The sequence below is a fragment of the Pseudorca crassidens genome, chromosome 10 (genome assembly GCF_039906515.1).
Source record: "Pseudorca crassidens isolate mPseCra1 chromosome 10, mPseCra1.hap1, whole genome shotgun sequence".
In the NCBI taxonomy this organism is placed as follows: domain Eukaryota; kingdom Metazoa; phylum Chordata; class Mammalia; order Artiodactyla; family Delphinidae; genus Pseudorca; species Pseudorca crassidens.
In genome coordinates this window covers 88,398,637-88,419,759 of record NC_090305.1, presented here as the reverse complement: position 1 = coordinate 88,419,759, position 21,123 = coordinate 88,398,637, and the positions used below count along the sequence as shown (strand labels likewise).

Here is a 21,123-nt window from a genome sequence, read left to right as displayed (position 1 = left end):
CCACGTAAGAGTGTAAAAGTCATTCCTAGCTTGCAGGCTGTAGAAAGCACGTGGTCATAGGGATTTGGCCATTAGGCTGGTACATGGCTGACCCCTGGGCTAAAAATGAGCTTTAAATGAGTTTCAGTAGCCTCGTGAGGGAGGTATGATTCTCTTACCTATTTCCCAGACGAAGCAATTGAGAGTTTGAGGCTGCAGCAAGTCGCACAAGCCTGGGCCACGACCCCAGTGGGTTCCAGAACCCATCCTCTCTAACAGCTGTGCACCATCCCCCTGCCTGTGCCCTGCGGAGCAGTCATGCAGCCTAACCCTTTCTAGCTGTGCTGATCCCCTCCTGCTGATCCCCACCGAGTGCCTTCGGTGCCTTCAGGTATCTTGCATCCTCCAGTTACTCTGGTTTGGCCCCTTCCTTTCTTCTCTTCTAATGCTCTCTTCCATATTGATAACCCAGTACCCACGTTGAGCCTTGGGAAAAATAAATCTGCCACCTGGCCTCCCTTTCAGACTTCCCTCGTGACTCACTTCTTCTGGAAAGGTGACGCCTCAGCCACCTTTTTTTTTTTTGTGGTACGCGGGCCTCTCACTGTTGTGGCCTCTCCCGTGGTGGAGCACAGGCTCCGGACGCGCAGGCTCAGCGGCCATGGCTCACGGGCCCAGCCGCTCCACGGCATGTGGGATCTTCCCGGACCGGGGCACGAACCCGTGTCCCCTGCATCGGCAGCCGGACTCTCAACCACTGCGCCACCAGGGAAGCCCATACCTTCCTTTCTAAAATTTATTTTATTTATTTATTTGGCTGCATTGGGTCTTCGTTGCTATGCATGGGCTTTTCCCAGTTGTGGCGAGCGGGGGCTGCTCTTCGCTGTGGTGCACAGGTTTCTCACTGCAGGGGCTTCTCTTGTTGCAGAGCACGGGCTCTAGGCACGCGGGCTTCAGTAGTTGTGGCACGCGAGCTCAGTGGTTATGGCTCATGGGCTCTGGAGCGCAGGCTCAGTAGTTGTGGCACACGGGCTTAGTTGCTGCACAGCATGTGGGATCTTCACAGACCAGGGCTCGAACTCGTGTCCCCTGCATTGGCAGGCGGGTTGTTAATCACTGCACCACCAGGGAAGTCCCTCAGCCACCTTTTGACCCTAGATCAGCTGGAACCAAGTCCGCCTTGCTGACTGCAGTGCTCTCCCCTTATCATCCGTCTTTTGACCGGCTGGTTGGCTGTGTACCATTTAAACCCTCTGCAGTGACTATTTTTTAGAGCCTCTTTGTTTAATTTACTGCCCAGAACTTGGTTAGCACCTTCAGGGAAGTTCAGACATCAGGGGTGCCTTCCATTTAGAGGTCTTTCTCTGGCTCAGACTCAGTGCTGTGCTGGCCTTTCCTGCTCTGCGTCTCACGTCCGTGGACCATCTCTCCATTGCTCAGGCGGGCAAGAGGCAGAGGCCGTGGGGGAGGCAAGTCACTTTTCTATCTGCGTGACCATCATGCTTCCTTCCTGATCACATGTGCTGCTCTTGGGGAAAACGGGGTGGCATACGCGAGGGCCTCTCCTCCTGTTCCATCCTCTGTCACTCTCATAGATGCTCCATCATCACCATGGGTTTGCTTGATGACACATCAAGGACGTGTTACATGGGACCGTAGAACCTTTCCCATAGCGGGCAGATAGCTTCGTTGTGCCTCTGCTAGGATTCAGTTCATTTCTCAGACACCCATGCTTCACACACAAACTTCCTCTGGAAGCTGTTTTCTGCACTCTTCTAAGACGGAGCAACATCCCCTCCCCCCCCCAAAATATTTAATTAATAAATAAAAGGAAGGAGAAAGAAAAGAAATAATTTAGAAGTGCTTACGTGATTAATGGAAGCTCTTTGTTTATGATTCACTCTGTAGTTGAGAAAAGAGTCCTTTTGACTTCAGTACTGTTTCCATTCTAAGTCGTTTGGACTCTGTTAAGTATGAAAAATGAAAGTGTCTCCAAAGAAGTCTCTGCCAGTAGCCAACCAGGGTGATGGTGGCGGTGGAGACGCTGATCGTCTCAGCAGTTGGGTAAGGGATGATAAGGGTGGTGAATTACATTCTTTTGCAATTCCTCGGTTGCATCTGAATTATTCAGAGTCCAGAAACTTTCCTTCTTTGGCCTAAAATATTTTAAAAATAATACTTGGAAGGCTTATTTGGTTTTAAGGAACAGAGGGGAATGTGTTGGAATGATTTAGAGTTGTGTCATGGAATATATGGGAAAAATGGGGAACTGGGGACCTCAGGAAACAAGACATCTTTCTCTCCTTGTGTCACTCCTCTTGTGTCTCATTGTGTCTCGGCTGTGCGTTTTCTTGCTCTCCCTGCAGACTGGCTTGACAGATAGTCTGCAAATGGCCCATTATGACTGCCCCCAAGGGTCACCCTCAGTTCCCGAGACTTGGAGGATGAGGATTCTGTCTTATTTATGTCTGTGTACTCAGCGTTCTTGCTAGGAGTCTTGGTGTTGCAGGTAGCTAGCAGACAAGCCAAGGGGAGAGGGAGGCGTGGTGGTTATTGGAAAGATCCTGGAATCACCCTGGGATGCTGTCTGTGTGAAGGGAGCAGAACCCGGAAGTAGAATTATCAGGCACATCCTCTTTTTTTTCTCATCTGTGTTTCTCGCTGTGCATCTGCTTTGCTCTGTTCTCTCTGTAGACTCCCTCACTGCTTCTCAGGCCACGACCTGCTGGCCCCAGTTTCTCAGTGAGCCTGTTATGTTCTTATCTAATGCTATTGCACTTTACCTGGAGTTGAGGTTCTGAAGTCAGCACATCAGGTGAAAATTGCTTATGGTTCAAATTTCCTTTGGCGGTCCTGGAAATCACTGGTAAGTGAGGAGAGATGCTCGGCGTCTGTGGGGCATGTGGGAACAGAGACCTGCTAAGGGAACATCAGCTCTCCAGCTTCTGTTGCTTCAGGGCATTTGCTCATAATTTGCACTATTAATAAACATGCTTTCTCTTCCCCCGGTTCCTCCTCCAAGCACTGGTAGTTGCCTTTGTATGAGTTAAGCTTGAAAACAATGTGATTTCACTGAATCTTAGACCAGGTTCACAGGGGAAGAATTTAATGCATCTGATTGGCCCAGCTTGGGCCGTGTATGTGTCCCAAACCCGTCAGCTCTGGCTCACAAGCGTCGGCTCCATTCAGGAAATATTCATACTTTTCACTTAGGTTTGCCAAAAAAAAAAAAGATAAAAAAAAAAGACATAGACTGAGTAATGGGAATGAGACAGATAAAACCACAACGTAGAAAAGTGACAGTTGGAGTCTGGTCCCTGGCCCTGATGGAACTTTGAATACAGTACATTCCAGGGTGTATGTCAGAATCCCTTATATACCGTTGTTCAAATGGAGCTCCCCTGACCCCATCCCATACCTGCTGTATCTGCTTCTCTAGACATTGCACCTAGTATCTGCATTTTAAATTAAGCTCGCCAGATGGTGAATGTTGTCCACACCAAATTTTGAGAATTGCTGCCTTTAAGAGAAAGCTGTTGGGCTGTTTCAGCTACCTTTAGAGTAAAGCGTTGTGGTCGTAGAGATAAATAATCATGTTCTTCTCATTTTAGAACACTTGGCCTTCGCATGGCACTGAGCGTTAGGGCTTTTCTTCTATTCATTATGGGTTATAACTACTGTTTTGAGCAAGGTGAGTTTGAAATAAGGAAATTGGGGCTTCTGTGATTTCTCATATTTCTTGAATCTTTGGAGAATCACTTCATATTCACTGAAGACTTCCATTATTCATTAAAAAAAAGAATAAGACTGATATTAAAATTTATCTGGAAGCTGTTTTACGTATCTTCCCAGCCCATGCTATTGTCTCCTAGAAAACATCACACACACACACACACAAATCATTCTGCAGAATGAAAGAGTTGGAAAGGGGGATGGATTTGAAAGTGCTCATAGAATGTACATACCTTTGGAACGCATCTTGCCCAGTGAACATTTATGAAATATCGACACAGTGTTGTATCTTTATGTCATGTCATGAAAAGTGAAAATATGTTTGTAGCAGTTGAGTTCTCACTGGCTGCTGTCAAAGTGTTTCTGAAAACTGGTATGGTAACCTTAACTTCTAGTAGATTCTAAACTCTTTCGGTTGTTACACAAGCAAAATGTATTGCCAGGGTCCTGTGCTTTGATTGGAATTGTTTAGATATGACTCATTTTTGTTTCCTTCAGGAATGAAGAATGTACATCTCAGAACATCCCTCTCCCCTGAAACTTTATGCTTAGAAACACAGAGTGAAATTATTGCTAGATACGCGGTTGAGATGGCTGGTGTGAACTTAGTTGTTGCTTAAGGCACTTTTCTGTTCTCTCTCTGGGTGCAAGAGAAGGGTGGAGCAGGTGGGGAGCTGGGAGAAGTAGCTTCCCTTTATTTTTCCTGCCAAATTCAGTTAAAAAAAAAAAAAAGTGCCCCACCTTTTTTTTTTTTTTCATCCTCCCAGCACAGTGAGGTATGAACTGGGAGGAGATTTTGGCACCTTTGAGAGTTTTAATAAGCAAGTTATTTTTATAGATGTACTTTTTTTTTGGTGGTGACGCGCAGCATGCAGGATCTTAGTTCCCGGACCAGGGATCGAACCTATGCCCCCTGCAGTGGAAGTGCGGAATCCTAACCACTGGACCACCGGGGAATTCCTGTAGGTGTACTTGTAGACTTCCTCCCTTCAAAACTCAGGCTGACAGCAAATCAATTCCTTTAAAAAAATCATTCAGCTAGGACCTGTCTTGCCAACACTATTGGGTTAAAAAAAAAAAAAGGGTGCTAGGCAGCCAGTGAGCGGATTTGGTTGTGGGACCGTCCACCTGTTGGTGTTTGCCTGGCGGCATTAATAGTTTCTTTACCATGCCGGGAGGGAGTTGGGGAAGGAGACTTTGCAGGAGAGGGAACTAAGACGGCTGCCTGTAAATTCTTTGGAATCCTGTAGCACCTGAGACTTCATAAAAGTAAAGAAATAAAAGGGAAGGTAGGGCTTCCCTGGTGGCGCAGTGGTTGAGAGTCCGCCTGCTGATGCAGGGGACACGGGTTCGTGCCCCGGTCCGGGAAGATCCCACATGCCGCGGAGCGGCTGGGCCCGTGAGCCATGGCCGCTGAGCCTGCGCGTCCGGAGCCTGTGCTCCGCAACGGGAGAGGTCACAACAGTGAGAGGCCCGCGTACCGCAAAAAAAAAAAAAAAAAAAAAGGGAAGGTAGAATTGATCACGTGGAAGTCACGTAAATGACTGTCTCTTTCTGTGTAGTGTTCTGAAATCCCAGAGTGCAGAAAGTGAAGAGTTGGGCTGTAAATTTCACGTGTCCTGCATTTACCTGCACAATCAGGTAGAGTCATAGCAAATACTGGGTCATCTGTCCTCCTCCACACACGTCCATTCCCAGTCAAGCCCTTTCCATGTGGGGTCCAACTTGTTGGCCCATCCCAGATACCTGTGGCTTGGAATTGTCACCTTTACCTCTTCAGAACGCGCTCTTCAGAACGTGCATTTTCCTCCTAAATGATCGTGTTGGAGATAACCCTGCAGTTAGACAGGGAAGCAAAAGAATATGCAATGTCCTGAGAAAATTGTGTATAATTTATTACTGTTTCTTTCCTAACAAGGCAGTGTCCCTCCCTCCTTCCCCCGGCCTTCCTTCCTTCCTTCCTTCCTTCCTGTTTTGCATCTTCGCTTCTTTGCTTCTTTCTTTCTCTTTCTTTCCCTCCCTCCCTCCCTTCCTTCTTTCCTTTCCTTTTCTTTTTCTTGCCTTTCTTCCTCCCTCCCTCCCTCCCTTCCTTCTTTTTCTTTTTCCTTCCTTTCTTCCTCTCTCCCTCCCTCCCTTCCTTCCTTCTTTTTCTCTTTTCTTTTTCCTTTCTTTCTTCCTCTCTCCCTCCCTTCTTTTTCTTTTTTCTTTTTCCTTCCTCCCTCCCTCTCTCCCTTCCTTTTCTGTTCTTTTTCCTTCCTTTCTTCCTCCTTCCCTCCCTCCCTTCCTTCCTCTCTCTCTTTTCTATGCTCTTTCTCTTTCCCTACTTTCTCTTTTTGATTTTCTTTTCTTTTCCCCCTGTCTTTTTGGCCAAGTCATTCCTCAAGCAGAGCGCCCCTGTTCACACCAGGGCAGGCTGAAAATGTATTGCTCTGAGCGCTTTTCCTGTTGAGGGTTCCAGTTTCTTCCCCTTTGAACATTAGCGGTTCGCAGCTGGAGCTGGAACCAGGCAGGTTAGCCTAGTGGCTCCTTGCTGAAAGTGGCTGGCCAGGCAGCTGCCCAGGCCAGTGGTTAAGCAGCAGGCCCTTCCCAGGTGACCTTGAGAAGTGATGGCTTTGTAAATCCCACCTCCGCAGAGTTCAAGAATTGAATCCTAAGCCTGGATTTGAACGGCTGTCTGTCTCTTGCTTTGCCTTGCATTGAGCTCTGGGCCCCGGAAGAAATGCTGTTTATTTATGTGTGTCTCTCTTCAGAGGTGGAGATAGTGGAACCAAAGAACAAAGGTTTTATTCACACCTGAACTCAAGAGTTAAACTAAGGAAATGAAGGACAAGTTTCAGCAGTGCTGTGTAAATTGCATCGTAGGAAAGTCTTGATTAAAAAGTTACCATCTGTTTTCATGTGTTCACTTCGGGCTGGTTTGCGGACAGAATGGCAAAAGTAGGCTAAGTTATTATCTCAGCCCTTTTTCTTTCTACCTTCCTGGATGGTGGGCCTTTCTTGAGTGTTTGATCCGGCCTTACACACAGCCTGGAATCACATGGCCCTGGGTTCAAATCCCAATCCTGTTAATGTACAGCAACTTTTAGCTGAATTACTTCATCTTAGTTTTTCTGTTGTAAAACTGGAATAATCGACACACCTGCTTTGTTTGGTTGTCATGATAGTTCAGTGAGGTAATGCTTATCATAAAGGGCTTCTCACAGTTTGTGCAACGTAGTAAGTACTGATTTCGTGAGAAATTACCTCGTAAATGATGACCTCTGGTCTGTCAGTTCCCCTTCAGATAGGGAGTTGGATGAAGTTTTCCAGAGGGCAGAAGAGACTTGGGTAAGATAATATCCACATGTGTTCTTTCTTTCGATCTCGGATGTACTTTAAATCTAAATGTGAAGAGAGCATTGTTTTGGCTCATACGTGTATGAAGTATTGACTCATACTAACAGGCTCTGGTAAATTAAGGACGAAAACTGTAATTTGGTCATTAAAAGCTAAAAGTCACTTCAGCCTACAGCTCCAGTCGTTAGGCTGTGAGGGAGGAGGGCTCGTTTTCCAACCTGTAGAGTCTGATGTTGGGAGGTTTGGTTTTTGGTTTCCTTCCTAGCAGTCGCAGAAAAGCCTCCTGTATTAAAATGTAAGTTGTGTCTTATAATTACACGTGGGGCAAAGTTTCGCCTTATATGGCATTCTCTTTCAAAACCAGGAATGTCTCTTAGCTCAGCACTGCTTAGTTACACATTTCACAATCACCATTTGTTGGAGATACTTAAGACTGGAAGACTGTCTTAGAAAACAGCTTGTAAAGAGCACTGCCTCGTCTGTCTTTGACACCTAAGCCCTCCACCTTCAGGCCGGAATTTTTTTAATTCCTATTTCGTGGGGGTAAGCGATCATAAGTACCACACACGTTTCTGTGTGTCTGCTTACCCTGTTCTTCTTCCTTTTTCTTATTCAGGTAGTCAACCCTCATATAATTTTGTTTGTCCAATTTAAGTGTTTCTTCAAATTGTATCCTCTCCATAAATCAGGGCAAATGAGTCTGAGTCACTAACTTCAAATTAATCTGTGACCTCCGCGTTCCCTGACAATATTGGAATGGAATGCCAGCGGTCCACATACTTCTATATTGTGAATAATTTTTGAGGACATTAGAAGGTCAAACATTATTAATTATTTCTCTGGGTTTGCTTGGTGGCAATCACAGCTGTGTAGAAGTCAATCAAGTCTCTTGATAATTCTGTTCAGGCGGTATATAATTAGGCATTTAAAATTAGTTAAGTGTCTGCTTTGCTATGCGTTTCATGTTCTCTTCAGGAAAGCGTGTTTACCGGACGACTTTGGGGACATCTTTTACTTCAGCTTCTGCTTTTCCCCTGAGCTGAGAGTTTGAAAGTTAAGGGAATTCTTTCTACTTGTATTACCTGTTCGTCAGCAATTTACCAGAGTTGTTTTTATTTAACACGGAACGAGTGCCCGGGGGGTGTAAGCACAAACATGTTTTTATAAAGAGAACAAAAAAGAAACCACAGCAGCGCGTGCATTGTTGGGGATCTGCATTTTTAGGTGTGTGAGAATTTTTTTTTTAAACAAATCTCTGCACAAAGTCCTTTTGCTTTTTTTCTTTTTTTTCTGGCATCTCAAAGTCCTGAAAACACCGTGGTCTTTCTCTTTGAATGATCCATACTTTGTATCATTTTGGCAGAAATGCCCTTGGCAAATTAAGAAAAGCTGGGACAGTGAGCCAGTGAGTGTGGCAAGCTGTAATTTAAAAGGAAACGAGTTTATTTGAAATCAAAGTGTAGGCAGTACAGGATGAACTGTTTCAAAGTCAGGGTAGTTTTTGGAGTCTTCAACAGCAGGCTTCCCTTGGCATTCCATGATGGATCTTTTGTTAAAGGATGGACCTCACATAACACAAGCTTTTTTTTTTTTTTTCTGTTTGTGTCTTCCCCCTGTTGCATGGATGGTCCTCTCATGAAAACAGAAATTATGTTTAATTGTACTGTGGTAAGGCCTTTTCCTCATTAGCCTCAAAGGAAAGGAGCAGAGTGACCTGGATTCTGGTTACTCTCCACTACTTTCCTATTATTCATGGCTGGGGTTGGACTTGAAGCCAGGTCTGTATAGAGCTTGAGCTCTTGTGCTTTGTTTATGGCTTTGAGCATAATCTGTGCTTCTGGGTGAGCTCATCTTGTTGAATCTCCAGCTTGGATATGGACGTTCAAGGTCTTCATTGGTTAAGGACATGACGAAGGTCACTCAGCTTAGGAGCAGATCATCAGAACAGGATTCTTTCCAATCTGCTGGGTGAGGCCGAGCTTCTGGAAGGCAGGGACTGTGTCTTTGTTTCCAGCCAGCAGGTCTTCCTAGTGATCCTGGAGAGAATCATTAGCCGTTGTTAATATAACAAATCTTTACTTGTGGAAAGGTGTCCAGGGACTTCCCTGGTGGAGCAGTGGTTAAGAATCCGCCTGCCAATGCAGGGGACACGGGTTCGATCCCTGGTCCGGGAAGATCCCACATGCTGCAGAGCAACTAAGCCCGTGCACCACAACTACTGAGCCTGCGCTCTAGAGCCTGTGAGCCACAACTGCTGAGCCCGCGTGCCACAACTACTGAAGCCTGTGTGTCCTAGAGCCCATGCTCCGCAGCAGGAGAAGCCACCACAATGAGAAGCCAGTGCACCGCAACAAAGAGTAGCCCCCCTGCTCGCCACAACTAGAGAAAGCCCGCGTGCAGCAATCAAGACCCAACGCAGACATACATGCATACATACATAAATTTCTTAAAAAGTTGTCCAGCAGTCATAAATTGCCTGTTAGTCTTCCGTTGGGCTTCCCTGGTGTGAAACTGGGATTTTTTACTGCCTGAGTGTGCCCTAAGAGCTGGAAGCCTGCCTTTGCTGTTGTTAGGCCCTGGCCCCTGTCTGTGTCAGCCTAGAAAAAGAGGTGCCTTTAAAAAAATGGAACCTATAGTTCTTCTGCTCATCTGGTCTTGCAGACCTACCTTCCCCCAGAGGGGAACTCTTCTGATTCACACAAATGCATGGGTGGGGTGACTGAGGCGTAGGGGTGAGGCTGTATATGACCACGGTGCCACATTCAGGGTTTTTAAATAAATATTGATTAAAATATAAGACCCTAAAGTGATTCATTTGCTTCTTAGAGCCGCATTTCTGCTTTGGATGGAATTCCCTTACTGTATTAATTTCTCCCCAGTTTTATTCCTTATGGGTCCCTATATGACATGTAACTTGTATTTAGACTGTTAATAACTGTACGTTTCAGCAGGGGTCATTTGTATCTCTTGACCTAGGTTTCAAGATTTCCCTGGCAGAGAACGTCCACCTTGTCAGCTGAGGGACAGATTTGGGCCTAAACCCTGGATTCTTACTTCGTGTGCATATTTATGGGATCTATATGACCCAGAAGGAAAGGGCTGGCCCTGTACTTCTTAGCTCATCGTGTGTCACTGTCACCCTACATTTGGTCCTTATGTCGACTGACGTCAAATACTGCCAGTACTCACTGTTTAAAGCGATATCAGTAGTTTCTTTTAGTACCTGATTTTTTGTTGTTGTTGAGGTATAGTTCATTTACCATGTTGTTAGTTTTGAGTGTACAGCAAAGTGATTCACTTATACATATGTATGTATATTCTTTTTCAGATTCTTTCCCGTGATAGTTATTGCAAGATATTGAATATAGTTCCCTGTGCTATACAGTAGGTCCTTGTTGTTTTTATCTGTTTTATATAGAGTAGTATGTATCTCTTAATCCCAAACTCCTAATTTATCTCTCCCCCTCCCATCCCCTTTGGTAACCATAAGTTTGTTTTCTACTTCTGTGTTTCTGTTTTATAAGTTCATTTCTATCATGTTTTTAGATTCCACATATAATTGATGTCATACGATATTTGTCTTTCTCTGACTTACTTAATATGAGAATCTCTAGGTCCATCCGTGTTGCTGCAAATGGCATTATTTCGTTCTTTTTTATGGCTGAGTAATATTCCACTGTATATATATGCCCCATCTTTTTTAAAAAGTAAATCATTTTACATTAAAGGGAAACAATTACATTTATTCTTGTAATGAGAAAATCATCACTTGACATAAGTAGAAGGTGATGATAAAAAGAAATGTAAGGGCCTCAGAATCATGGGGGCGACTATAAAGGAAGGAGGATGGCATTTTGTAACCTTGTCCATGAGGTGAGACTTTGTTCCTGTTATGTGCCAGGGCTCTCAAACGTGATTGTGGGTGAGAATCACTTGGGAGTTTTAAAATAATATGATTTCCTAGGACCGCAGATCCAGTTGGTTTAGAACAAGGACCTAAAATCTTTATATAATTTTTAAAGTTCCCTCCATCATTGGTGGGTTCGTTTTTTTTTTCCTGACATTAGTGAAAATTAAGATTTTTCTTAAAATAGGCGATCCGTGTTTCGTGGCAGCTGACATGCTCTGTCCCTGTCTCTAGCTATGGCAGAATAAAGTGTTTCATTCAACATTGATATTTCCTTTTATTCCTAAAGCTATTTTTTTTTTCTGCCCCAGTTTTGGTGAAATTATGTATCACTTGTGATAATTCATTTTAAAAATTCCTGAGCTGTGTGGCGCACTTTCATGAAAATTCATTTAGATAAAATTAGATATTATTGTTTAATGAGGTGGCATTTCAATTTAGACCTTGCATCAGGCATATACCAAGAGTTTTTTATGGAAGAATTAGGTTCATTTGAGTAATAAAGGCTGAATCATGGGGGCTTTAATTCTTAATGGCTGTGAGGATTGTTATCCGTGGGATGTGAGCTGTCTTAGTGGTATTCAATCAAGTGTCCACTTAGCCATGACTGGAAGTAATTGCTCCCAAGTGGGCCGAACGGTGACCTGTTAATACTCGTGCTGACCTTGTGACCTTGTCTGCCCCATTGTTTAGGATTTTATAGCAGGCGAGTCTGCATTTCTCTGGGGTCAAGTAGATATCTTGAGGTCAAACATTTTCTGATTACCGCCTCATCCACACTGTAAGTCAGCCAGAAGCTGTTGGCGTTGCTAATAGTCATTGCTTTGTAGCGGGACCTGAACAGTTTGAAAATTGTCTTCGCAGCCTGCATGTAAACAGTTTAATATTTTACGGAAAGAAGTTCATCTTGTAAATTAGGTATGAATAATACATTTGTAATTACTCTTTGTGTCTTTAAACACTTGTGTCTTAATTGGCTTGCTTTTTTTTTTTTTTTTTTAATGTATTTGCATTTGCCAGCAAGTTAAAATTAACTCCTGTTAGACACACAGTGAAGTTAGGACAGAGCACACCAGGCCTCTCTGGTCCCGCCAAGGTGTAAAACTTGATGGAGTTTTTCATGCACCTGGAAGGTCATTCATTCTCTCTTTAAAACATTTGTTTCTGGCTGGACAGCGAGTTGAAATTGTTTCCTGTTTAGGGTTTTTTTTTTTTTTTCTGTTTGTCCTGTTTCCACAGTGTTATTTTGTGTTGCTGTTTGTTGATTGGCAACATAATTAATTTTTCCCCCAAAGTTACATGGACACATTCGTCCATATCTATGATGAGTTAAGGAATCCAAGCGAGCTACATGTCTCTCAGCCTTGTGGGTTTTCCTTGCTGCTGGGCCCGCCCTCCGAGTTGGCAGAGTTATTAAATAGGGGTGAGGGAAGGAATTAAGCTTGAAAGGGGATCTAGTCCAGCTTGACTCACAATTCAGTCATATCTGAGTCAGTTCAGGTCCTGCTGTCACTGAACCCATACCTTTAGCTTGATCTTGAATCATTCACGCCATACAATTTCTACACATGTTTACATGGAAAAGTACAACTAGAAAAGACAAAAACAAAAAAAAGGAAAACATATAATTAGAAAAGTTGGCAAGTCATGAATTTAGAATGTCACCTAAGGTGACTTTTTTTTTTTAATATCTGTATTGGAGTATAATTGCTTTACACTGTTGTGTTAGTTTCTCCTGTACAACAAAGTGAGTCAGCTATACGTATACATATATCCCCATATCCCCTCCCTCTTGAGCCTCCCTCCCACCCTCCCTATCCCACCCCTCTAGGTGGTCACAAAGCACCGAGCTGATCTCCCTGTGCTATGCAGCACCTTCCAACTAGTCATCCATTTTACCTTTGGTTGTGTATATACGTCAGTGCTACTCTCCCACTTCGTCCCAGCTTACCCTTCCCCTCGTGTGTCGTCAAGTCCGTTCTCTATGTCTGCGTCTTTATTCCTGCCCTGCCACTAGGTTCATCGGTACCATTTTGTTTTTTTAGATTCCATATATGTGCATTAGCATACGGTATTTGTTTTTCTCTTTCTGACTTACTTCACTCTGTATGACAGACTATAGGTCCATTCACCTCATTACAAATAACTCAGTTTAGTTCCTGTTTATGGCTGAGTAGTATTCTATTGTATATATGTGCCACATCTTCTTTATCCATTCATCTGTTGATGGACATTTAGGTTGCTTCCATGTCCTGGCTATTGTAAATAGTGCTGTAGTGAACATTGTAGTGCATGACTCTTTTTGAATTATGGTTTTCTCAGGGTATATGCCCAGTAGTGGGATTGCTGGGTCATATGGTAGCTCTATTTTTAGTTTTTTGAGGAACCTCCATACTGTTCTCCGTAGTGGCTGTATCAATTTACATTCCCAGCAAAGATGCAAGAGGGTTCCCTTTTCTCCACACCCTCTCCAGCATTTATTGCTTCTAGATTTTTTGATGATGGCCATTCTGACTGGTGTGAGGTGATACCTCATTGTGGTTTTGATTTGCATTCTCGAATGATTAGTGATGTTGAGCACCTTTTCATGTGTTTGTTGGCAATCTGTATGTCTACTTTGGATTAAATGCCCCAACCAAAAGACACAGACTGGCTAAATGGATACAAAAACAAGACCTGTATATATGCTGTCTACAAGAGACCCACTTCAGACCTAGGGACACATGCAGACTGAAAGTGAGGGGATGGAAAAAGATATTCCATGCAAATGGAAATCAGAAGAAAGCTGGAGTAGCAATACTCATATCAGACAAAATAGACTTTAAAATAAAGACAATTATAAGAGATGAGGAAGAACACTACATAATGATCAAGGGCTCAATCCAAGAAGAAGATATTATAGTTGTAAATATCTATGCACCCAACATAGGAGCACCTCAATACATAAGGCAAATGCTAACAACCATAAAAGGGGAAATGGACAGTAACACAATCATAGTAGGCAACTTTAACACCCCACTTTCACCAATGGACAGATCATCCAGACAAAAAATTAATAAGGGAACACAAGCTTCAAATGACATATTAGACCAGATGGACTTAATTGATATTTATAGGATGTTCCATCCAGAAACAACAGAATACACTGTCTTCTCAAGTGCTCATGGGACATTCTCCAGGAGAGATCACATCTTGGGTCACAAATGAAACCTCGGTAAATTTAAGAAAGTTGAAATTGTATCAAGCATCTTTTCTGACCACAACTCTATGAGACTAGATATCAATTACAGAAAGAAAACTGTAAAAAATACAAAAACATGGAGCCAAAACAATACTCTACTAAACAACCAAGAGGTCACTGAAGAAATCAAAGAGGAAATCAAAAAATACCCAGAAACAAATGACAGTGAAAATATGATGACCCAAAACCTATGAGATGCAGCAAAAGCGGTTCTTAGCACTACAATTCTACCTCAAAAAACAAGAAAAATCTTAAACAACCTAACCTTACACCTAAAGCAATTAGAGAAAGAAGAACAAAAAACCCCCAAAGTTAGCAGAAGGAAAGAAATCATAAAGATCAGATCAGAAATAAATGAAAAAGAAATGAAACAGTAGCAAAAATCAATAAAACTAAAAGCTGGTTCTTTGAGAAGATAAAGTTGATAAACCATTAGCCAGACTCATCAGGAAAAAAAGGGAGAAGACTCAAATCAACAGAATTATAAATGAAAAAGGAGAAGTAACAACTGACACCGCAGAAATACAAAGGATCGTGAGAGATTACTACAAGCAACTCTATGCCAATAAAACGGACGACCTGGAAGAAATGGACAAATTCTTAGAAAAGTACAACCTTCTAAGACTAAACCGGGAAGAAATAGAAAATATGATCAGACCAATTACAAACACTGAAATTGAAGCTGTGGTTAAAAATCTTCCAACAAACAAAAGTCCAGGACCAGATGGCTTCACAGGCGAATTCTATCAAACATTTAGAGAAGAGCTAACACCTATCCTTCTCAACCTCTTGCAAAATATAGCAGAGGAAGGAACACTCCCAGACTCATTCTAGGAAGCCACCATCACCCTGATACCAAAACCAGACGAAGATACTACAAAAAAAGAAAATTACAGACCAACATCACTGATGAATATAGATGCAAAAATCCTCAACAAAATACTAGCAAACAGAATCCAACAGCACACTGAAAGGATCATACACCATGATCAAGTGGGGTTTATCCCAGGAATGCAGGGATTCTTCAGTATACGCAGATCAATCAGTGTGATCCACCGTATTTACAAATTGAAGGAGAAAAACCCTATGATCATCTCAATAGATGCATAAGGTGACTCTGGATGTCGCTCCAAAGTAAAATACTCATCTTAAGAAGAACGATTATGTGACTCTTCCTACTGATTTGAATGTGTTACTGAAAATAATTTATTGGCATTGTGGCTGCTGCTTATTAATCTCAAATTAAAATATTTACCCAGGGCTTCCCTGGTGGCGCAGTGGTTGAGAGTCCGCCTGCCGATGCAGGGGACACGGGTTCGTGGAAGATCCCACGTACCGCGGAGCGGCTGGGCCCGTGAGCCATGGTCGCTGAGCCTGCGCGTCCGGAGCCTGTGCTCTGCAATGGGAGAGGCCACAACAGAGGCCTGCATAACGCAAAAAAACCCAAAACAAACAAAAACAAACAAACAAAAAATATTTACCTCTAGCTTGGCTTAAGAGAGAGGTCTTTAATTGCTAAAATTTTAGAACTATTGTTTTTCTTAAAGTGAGGTAAATTGCTTCTCTCTGCATTGCAGTTACCTGTGCTTTTGTGTTTAAACTTTCTTTTTGGGCCAGTTTGTGAATTAAAACTATTATCGTTAAGCACCAGACAGATAGGATGGCTCCTTTTTCAAAAAATGTGTACCTTCCTTGGCTTAATATGAAAACATTGATTTTGCTAGTGTGGAAAAGGTTAGTAAACTCTTAAAAGGTATGTGTACACAGGCCTGTGTGAACGTACGAAGAGGCAGTTCCCAAACTATGTGCTGAGGTACCCCGGGCTGCAAGCTCTTAAGGGCTGCCGCAGCGGAATACAGTAGAACGCAGCATCTGTTGGGCACGGCGCAAACTCCTAGGTTATTCCCGGTTTCATTGTTAGATTTTGTTGTATTCCCATGGACAGTGTGTATTTTAGCATAGCTGAGTTTGTGGCAGATGCTGTGATAAAAGGCAATGTACCATTTGGAAAACCAACATGGAACAGAAGACAAGGGTGGCCGTGTCCAATCTCATTTCGAGGTGTGAGAAACTGCACTCTGCAACAGGCACATAGGCCCTATTAGTAAATATTGTGTTGTTTAAGAATGAAATAAAACTACTTTTCCTTTCGATTTATTTCTTCCCCAAAGAGGTACTAAGTTGTTAGGTCTAATACTAGTTGCTTGGACCTAACTACTTAATAAATGGAATTGTTAGGCATTTCTTTGGCCTGGGCTGGGGAGGTGGGGAGAGGAGGAATGCCATGAAAAAATTTCTAAGACACTAAGAGTGCCATAAAGTCAGAACATTTGAGAACTTGTGGCATTGACACAAGAAGTATATCTGTATTTTAAAGAAAAAGTAGTCATGGTAGGCAACTTGGAAAAGGTAAATTAGCTAAATGGAGAAAATAAAAACCGGCGTTGACACTGCTACCCAGAGATATACATTCTTAAAGTTTTGCTGAAAAAAATTCTTTTGGCCTACAAGTGTCAGAACCCAGAACCGGCTATTTTTAGAAAAAAGAACATTTATTTTAAGACTAAAAAGGTATTCCATGGAATCCAAATGAGTACCAAGATTTAGACTCCTTTAGTCCAGTGTAATTCCTCTAGTCTTATTTTTTTCTTCCTGCAGATATTAATTAGTTTATATTCTTAAATGAAACTTGTTTTTGGCAGGAAATGGAATCCAGTTTGGAACCATCTCCTGAGTTCCTCTCTCACACCTACCCAGCTCACAGCGCCCAGACCTCAGCTTTTCTTCGTCTCTCCTCCCTGTTCCCCACACCACTGCAGCCGGGTGTTGTCTTAGTAGAAATACCCACGGTGGATGCTCTCTGTCTCCTTCACTGTCAGCTCTGGTCTTAATCAGTCAAGGCAGAGGATGAAGGATGCTGGTCGTTCTCCTTGTTACATCCCTTCTTTGCCTGATGGGGAAAAGGAAGGGGCGTGGCCGGCAGTGGGATCATCCCGTAGGGGTTGGCACAAGTATAGCTCCTGGTGTGGCATGGCGGCCCTCCTGAAGTCATTGCTTAAAGGATCACCTCTTCCCTCTCCCCCGCTGCATTCCCACTTTCCCTTCCTTCTTCAGCGCAAACAACAGAAGTGTATCGTCTCCCAGTCCTGGAGGCCGAAAGACTGGCTTGGTGTTGGCTGGGTTGGTGCCTTCTAAGGGCTGGGAAGGGGATTCTGTGTGATGCCGCCTCATGTGGCTTCTGGTGGTTTGCTGGCAATCATTGGCACTCCTTGGCTTGTAGAAGCATCGCCCTGATGTCTTCCTTCATCTTCACGTGGTGTTCCCTCTGAGGATGCAGGTCCTATTGGATTAGGGGCCCCCCTCCATTCCAGTAGGACCCCATCTTGGCTAATTACGTCTGCAGTGAGCCCTGTTGCCACGTAAGGGTCACCTTCTGATCCACCTTCTCTTTCTGCTTAGCCCATTTAGTTGAATTTGGGAAAATTAAACGTGCAAACGCTGTGACTGCTCAGAATACTATGGAGAAGAATGCAAACCCCATGGGAATTTGGAAGGAAAACTGTGCCAGCGTCTCTCTCGATTTTACTGAAGGCCCCATCCTGCGTGTGACCACCACATCCTCCCTTTGTGCAAATGTCAGACACGTGTATAGTGGATGGGCCTGAGTCACGGGTTGTATTTCTTTCTTTCTATGTGACATCATTGCACAGTAGTTTGATGAATTTATACCAGGACACGGGAGGATTGACAGGGGGTGGCATTGGCCCAGAAAGATCCTGGGTCATGGTAGGAGTCTTCAAGTTCGCTAGTGCCACCTGCTATCTTTATATAAATTGTATTTAACCTTGACAACCAATCTGGGCCGTGGCCAGGGCCTTCTGCATCTTGGGGATGAGGGTGCTGAGAACCAGGACAGTCACTTCCCTTGCTCAGGGTCACGTAGCCAATTCAGGTTTGAAACTCAAGCCTCTCAGAATCCAGAACCTGTTTTCTTTCTGTCCCTCTGTCTCTAACTTATTAAGTACCCCAATTTCCTAGCCTCTCTTGGAAAACACCATCACAGGAAAAGCAGTCTGGTGGTATTTCCTGTCTTTCGGGTCTGTTTGTCTGTCTTTAAACAGAGTAGAGTTTACCCTGAGATATATGAATATTATGAAAAAGGAAGTTTCTCTGGATTGGATGTGCCGGCATGGACAGATGAGCCTGGGCACCTTTGCCCCCGTCATTGGACAGCCGCCCGCCGGGAGCTCAGTGTTTCTGGTGCCAGTGTCTCTCTCGGAATTCTTGCCAGGCCCGAGGGTTGGCTTTTGCAGTTGCTGGTGCGTGGTGTTTGAGATGTTTCTGGGTGGTTGTTTTTTTATTTGGGTTTTGTTATCTGCCCTTTATAGTAGTAGCTCTGGCATCATCTCTTGCTGCTCAGGTGTTCCGTGGCTCTCAAGCAAAGAGACTTGAAACTGAACCACGTCAGAGGGCTTTATGAGAAGTTTGGAGTCTTGGAGCCAAGGCTGAGCTTTTAGGGGCCATGGGTGACATGTTAAAATAGCCTCTGGGCCTTCGTGTGTGGGGTTTCCCCTGCCTAGAAGGGGGGCTGCAAACTCGGCAGTCGACAGGGGCCAGCAAACAGGTGAAATGGCTCCATTGGGGTGTTCAGCCTCTCACCCCTTTGTTCTCTAAGAAGAATATTAGTTGGATTAGAGTGGCCGGATCTCTTTTCCTTGCATCTTCCAAAGAAACTAGGTAACTTAAATAAACAATGTTTACTCTTGATTATTAAAAGTTGGAATCTGAATAAAAGTAGAGCTGATCTAGTCTGCCCAAAGCCAACACATCTTTGGACCAACTTGGGCTCTCAGGTCATTGATCCACACTTTCGGGCTCCCTGGCTCCCAACCACCTGCTTCTTTTTGCTTCAGATGACAGTTTCAGGGAAGTAACCTTCCCTGGTATTCTCTGTCCGTTCCCTTCAGTTTAAATTAGGAGCCTTACTGTGCCGTTGCCCACCCCTACCCACCCTGACCTAGCATTTATTTCCCTGTATTTTAATTGTACTTGTGCTTCTCTGTCATTCCCCCGGACTGTGGCTTCTTTCTCACGACGTCCACTGTGTTGGCCCAGAGTGGATGCACGCGTGGACGCTGAATGATCACCAAGCCGGCGTTGGTGCAAGTCGGGGGGGGTGGGGGCAGGGTGGGAAATGGTCCTCATGTCTCCCCTGGTGTGTTTCTCTTTCCGTTCTCATTTGCATGCGTTCTGCTTGGTGTGGGTGGCAGAGTCAGGTCATCTCTTTGCTCTCAGATGGCAGCTGTCATTGTTGATGATGCCTCGCGACTTTACCTGAGTTGCTTTAGAGAAAAAAATAGTAAATGTCATAGAAATTTCAATTGCCTTGTCAGTGCCAACCTGTTCTGGTTCCTACAGGCTAAGTAGAGACACAAGACCGACAGGTTTCTGATACGAACTGTTCTCAGCATTTTGGGGCGGCCTGGCGTATTCATCCCTGTGCTAGAACACTTTAGACTTGAAGCCGTTTTGTCAAGGGCAGTCTCATGCTGACATTTTTAGGCCACATGGAATAGTGTTTTGTGGCCGTTCTGGGAAATGTCGGGGGAAGGCCTGCTTATATCCTTGTAAAGATGTCCTCAAATCTAACCTTAGTGACAGACAGGGACGATTTCTGATGAGCCACCGAGAGGTTTGCCTCTGATATAATCCTGCAAGGATTCCTGTGGAGTTACATAAGATGGGCTTTCCCTCCTGTTTGGAATGAGAACATTTACAGGGGTCGGCCAGTTTCACGCTGGGAAGTCAGTCTGCACATACACAAAAGTAATGGATATATGTTTTTCAAAAATGTGAACGCTTTTCCGTCATTGAAAAGGAATGTAAAACGATCTATTTTTCAAAAAGGTGTAGAAATTGATGAGGCAAACAGAAGTCTATGAGTAGTTCTTTTATGGGTTAGCAGAGAATATGTTCTGTGTTTCAGACACTCGTAGTAAGATGAAGAAATGTCCCAAGATGACTGGGGAGACGTATGAAGTTAAAAGGGAATGGTGTATGTGTCAGGGGGAGAGGTGTGCCCATGTGCTTTTTTTCCCTTCTTTCTTTGTGTGCGTTTTTCTCTTTTTATTCTGCTTTGTTTTTTCCTGTATTTGGTACTAGATGTTTATGCGATTTTAATGTTAAGTCGGGACGTTGTCTGGTCACCTACCTGTTTCTTAGCTGGAAAACCATGTTGTAGGAATGTTTTGACACGTGTTTGTTGCATCTAACACAGACTCCTTCACAGAAGACATTGTATGCAGCAGGGCCTGGCCACCCTATTTGGGGAAAGTATTTTGGACCCTAGAGAGAGCAAAGCATTTGCTTATATCGCCCAGCAGAGCTGGTTAGCTCCCTTACAGAGATTCAGCAGCAAACACACATTTTGTGATGTAAAGTATTTATCCCATTGTGTCATTCTTGGTTTTACAAGTTGTGGAGGAATTGGGCTTTGGACTTATTTCTTTGAGGCATCCAGAAGACTGAGTCTTTTAATTTTTTAAGCCAAAGAATAGAATTAAAGTTACCGCAAATTAGGTGAATATAAGGATCTGTTGCTTGAAATCAGAGAAACTGTGGGAAAATGAGGATGGAGAACTCAGGAAGGAGGGCTGAATGAGTAGAGATTGGCTCCTATAAAAAAAAAAGTCTGTAACTTCTCAGGAGAATTCTGATTCTAGTTGTCAGAAGGTTAGGAGGCTCTAAGACCCAGCATCAGACATAGGAGGAGGTTTATACAGGTTAGGTCACTGATCTGCATAGCAGAGAATAAGGCCTACAATGGGACAGCTAAGCTATAAGGCTTTTCTGCAATGCTGCACTGTACTACAGAACAAGTGTTATCTCTCTTAGTATCTCCAGCCTTCCGCACATGCCCACGTCTCTG

At 43.7% G+C, this 21,123-nt stretch overlaps 1 protein-coding gene across 11 annotated transcripts in view; it reads left to right on the top strand.

Moving 5' to 3' along the window:
* FOXP1 (forkhead box P1) overlaps positions 1 to 21,123 on the top strand; it is a 596,348-nt gene that overhangs the window by 47,578 nt on the left and 527,647 nt on the right. The window contains exon 1 of one of the 11 annotated variants that reach the window (XM_067755196.1): positions 1,989 to 2,043. The exons of 9 other annotated variants lie outside the window; for them this stretch is intronic. The gene's annotated coding sequence lies outside the window, so the exon portion shown is untranslated. Of the gene's footprint in view, positions 1 to 1,988; positions 2,044 to 2,790; positions 2,846 to 21,123 lie in introns of those variants that run through there. One more of the 11 variants, XM_067755197.1, reaches the window with a different exon arrangement.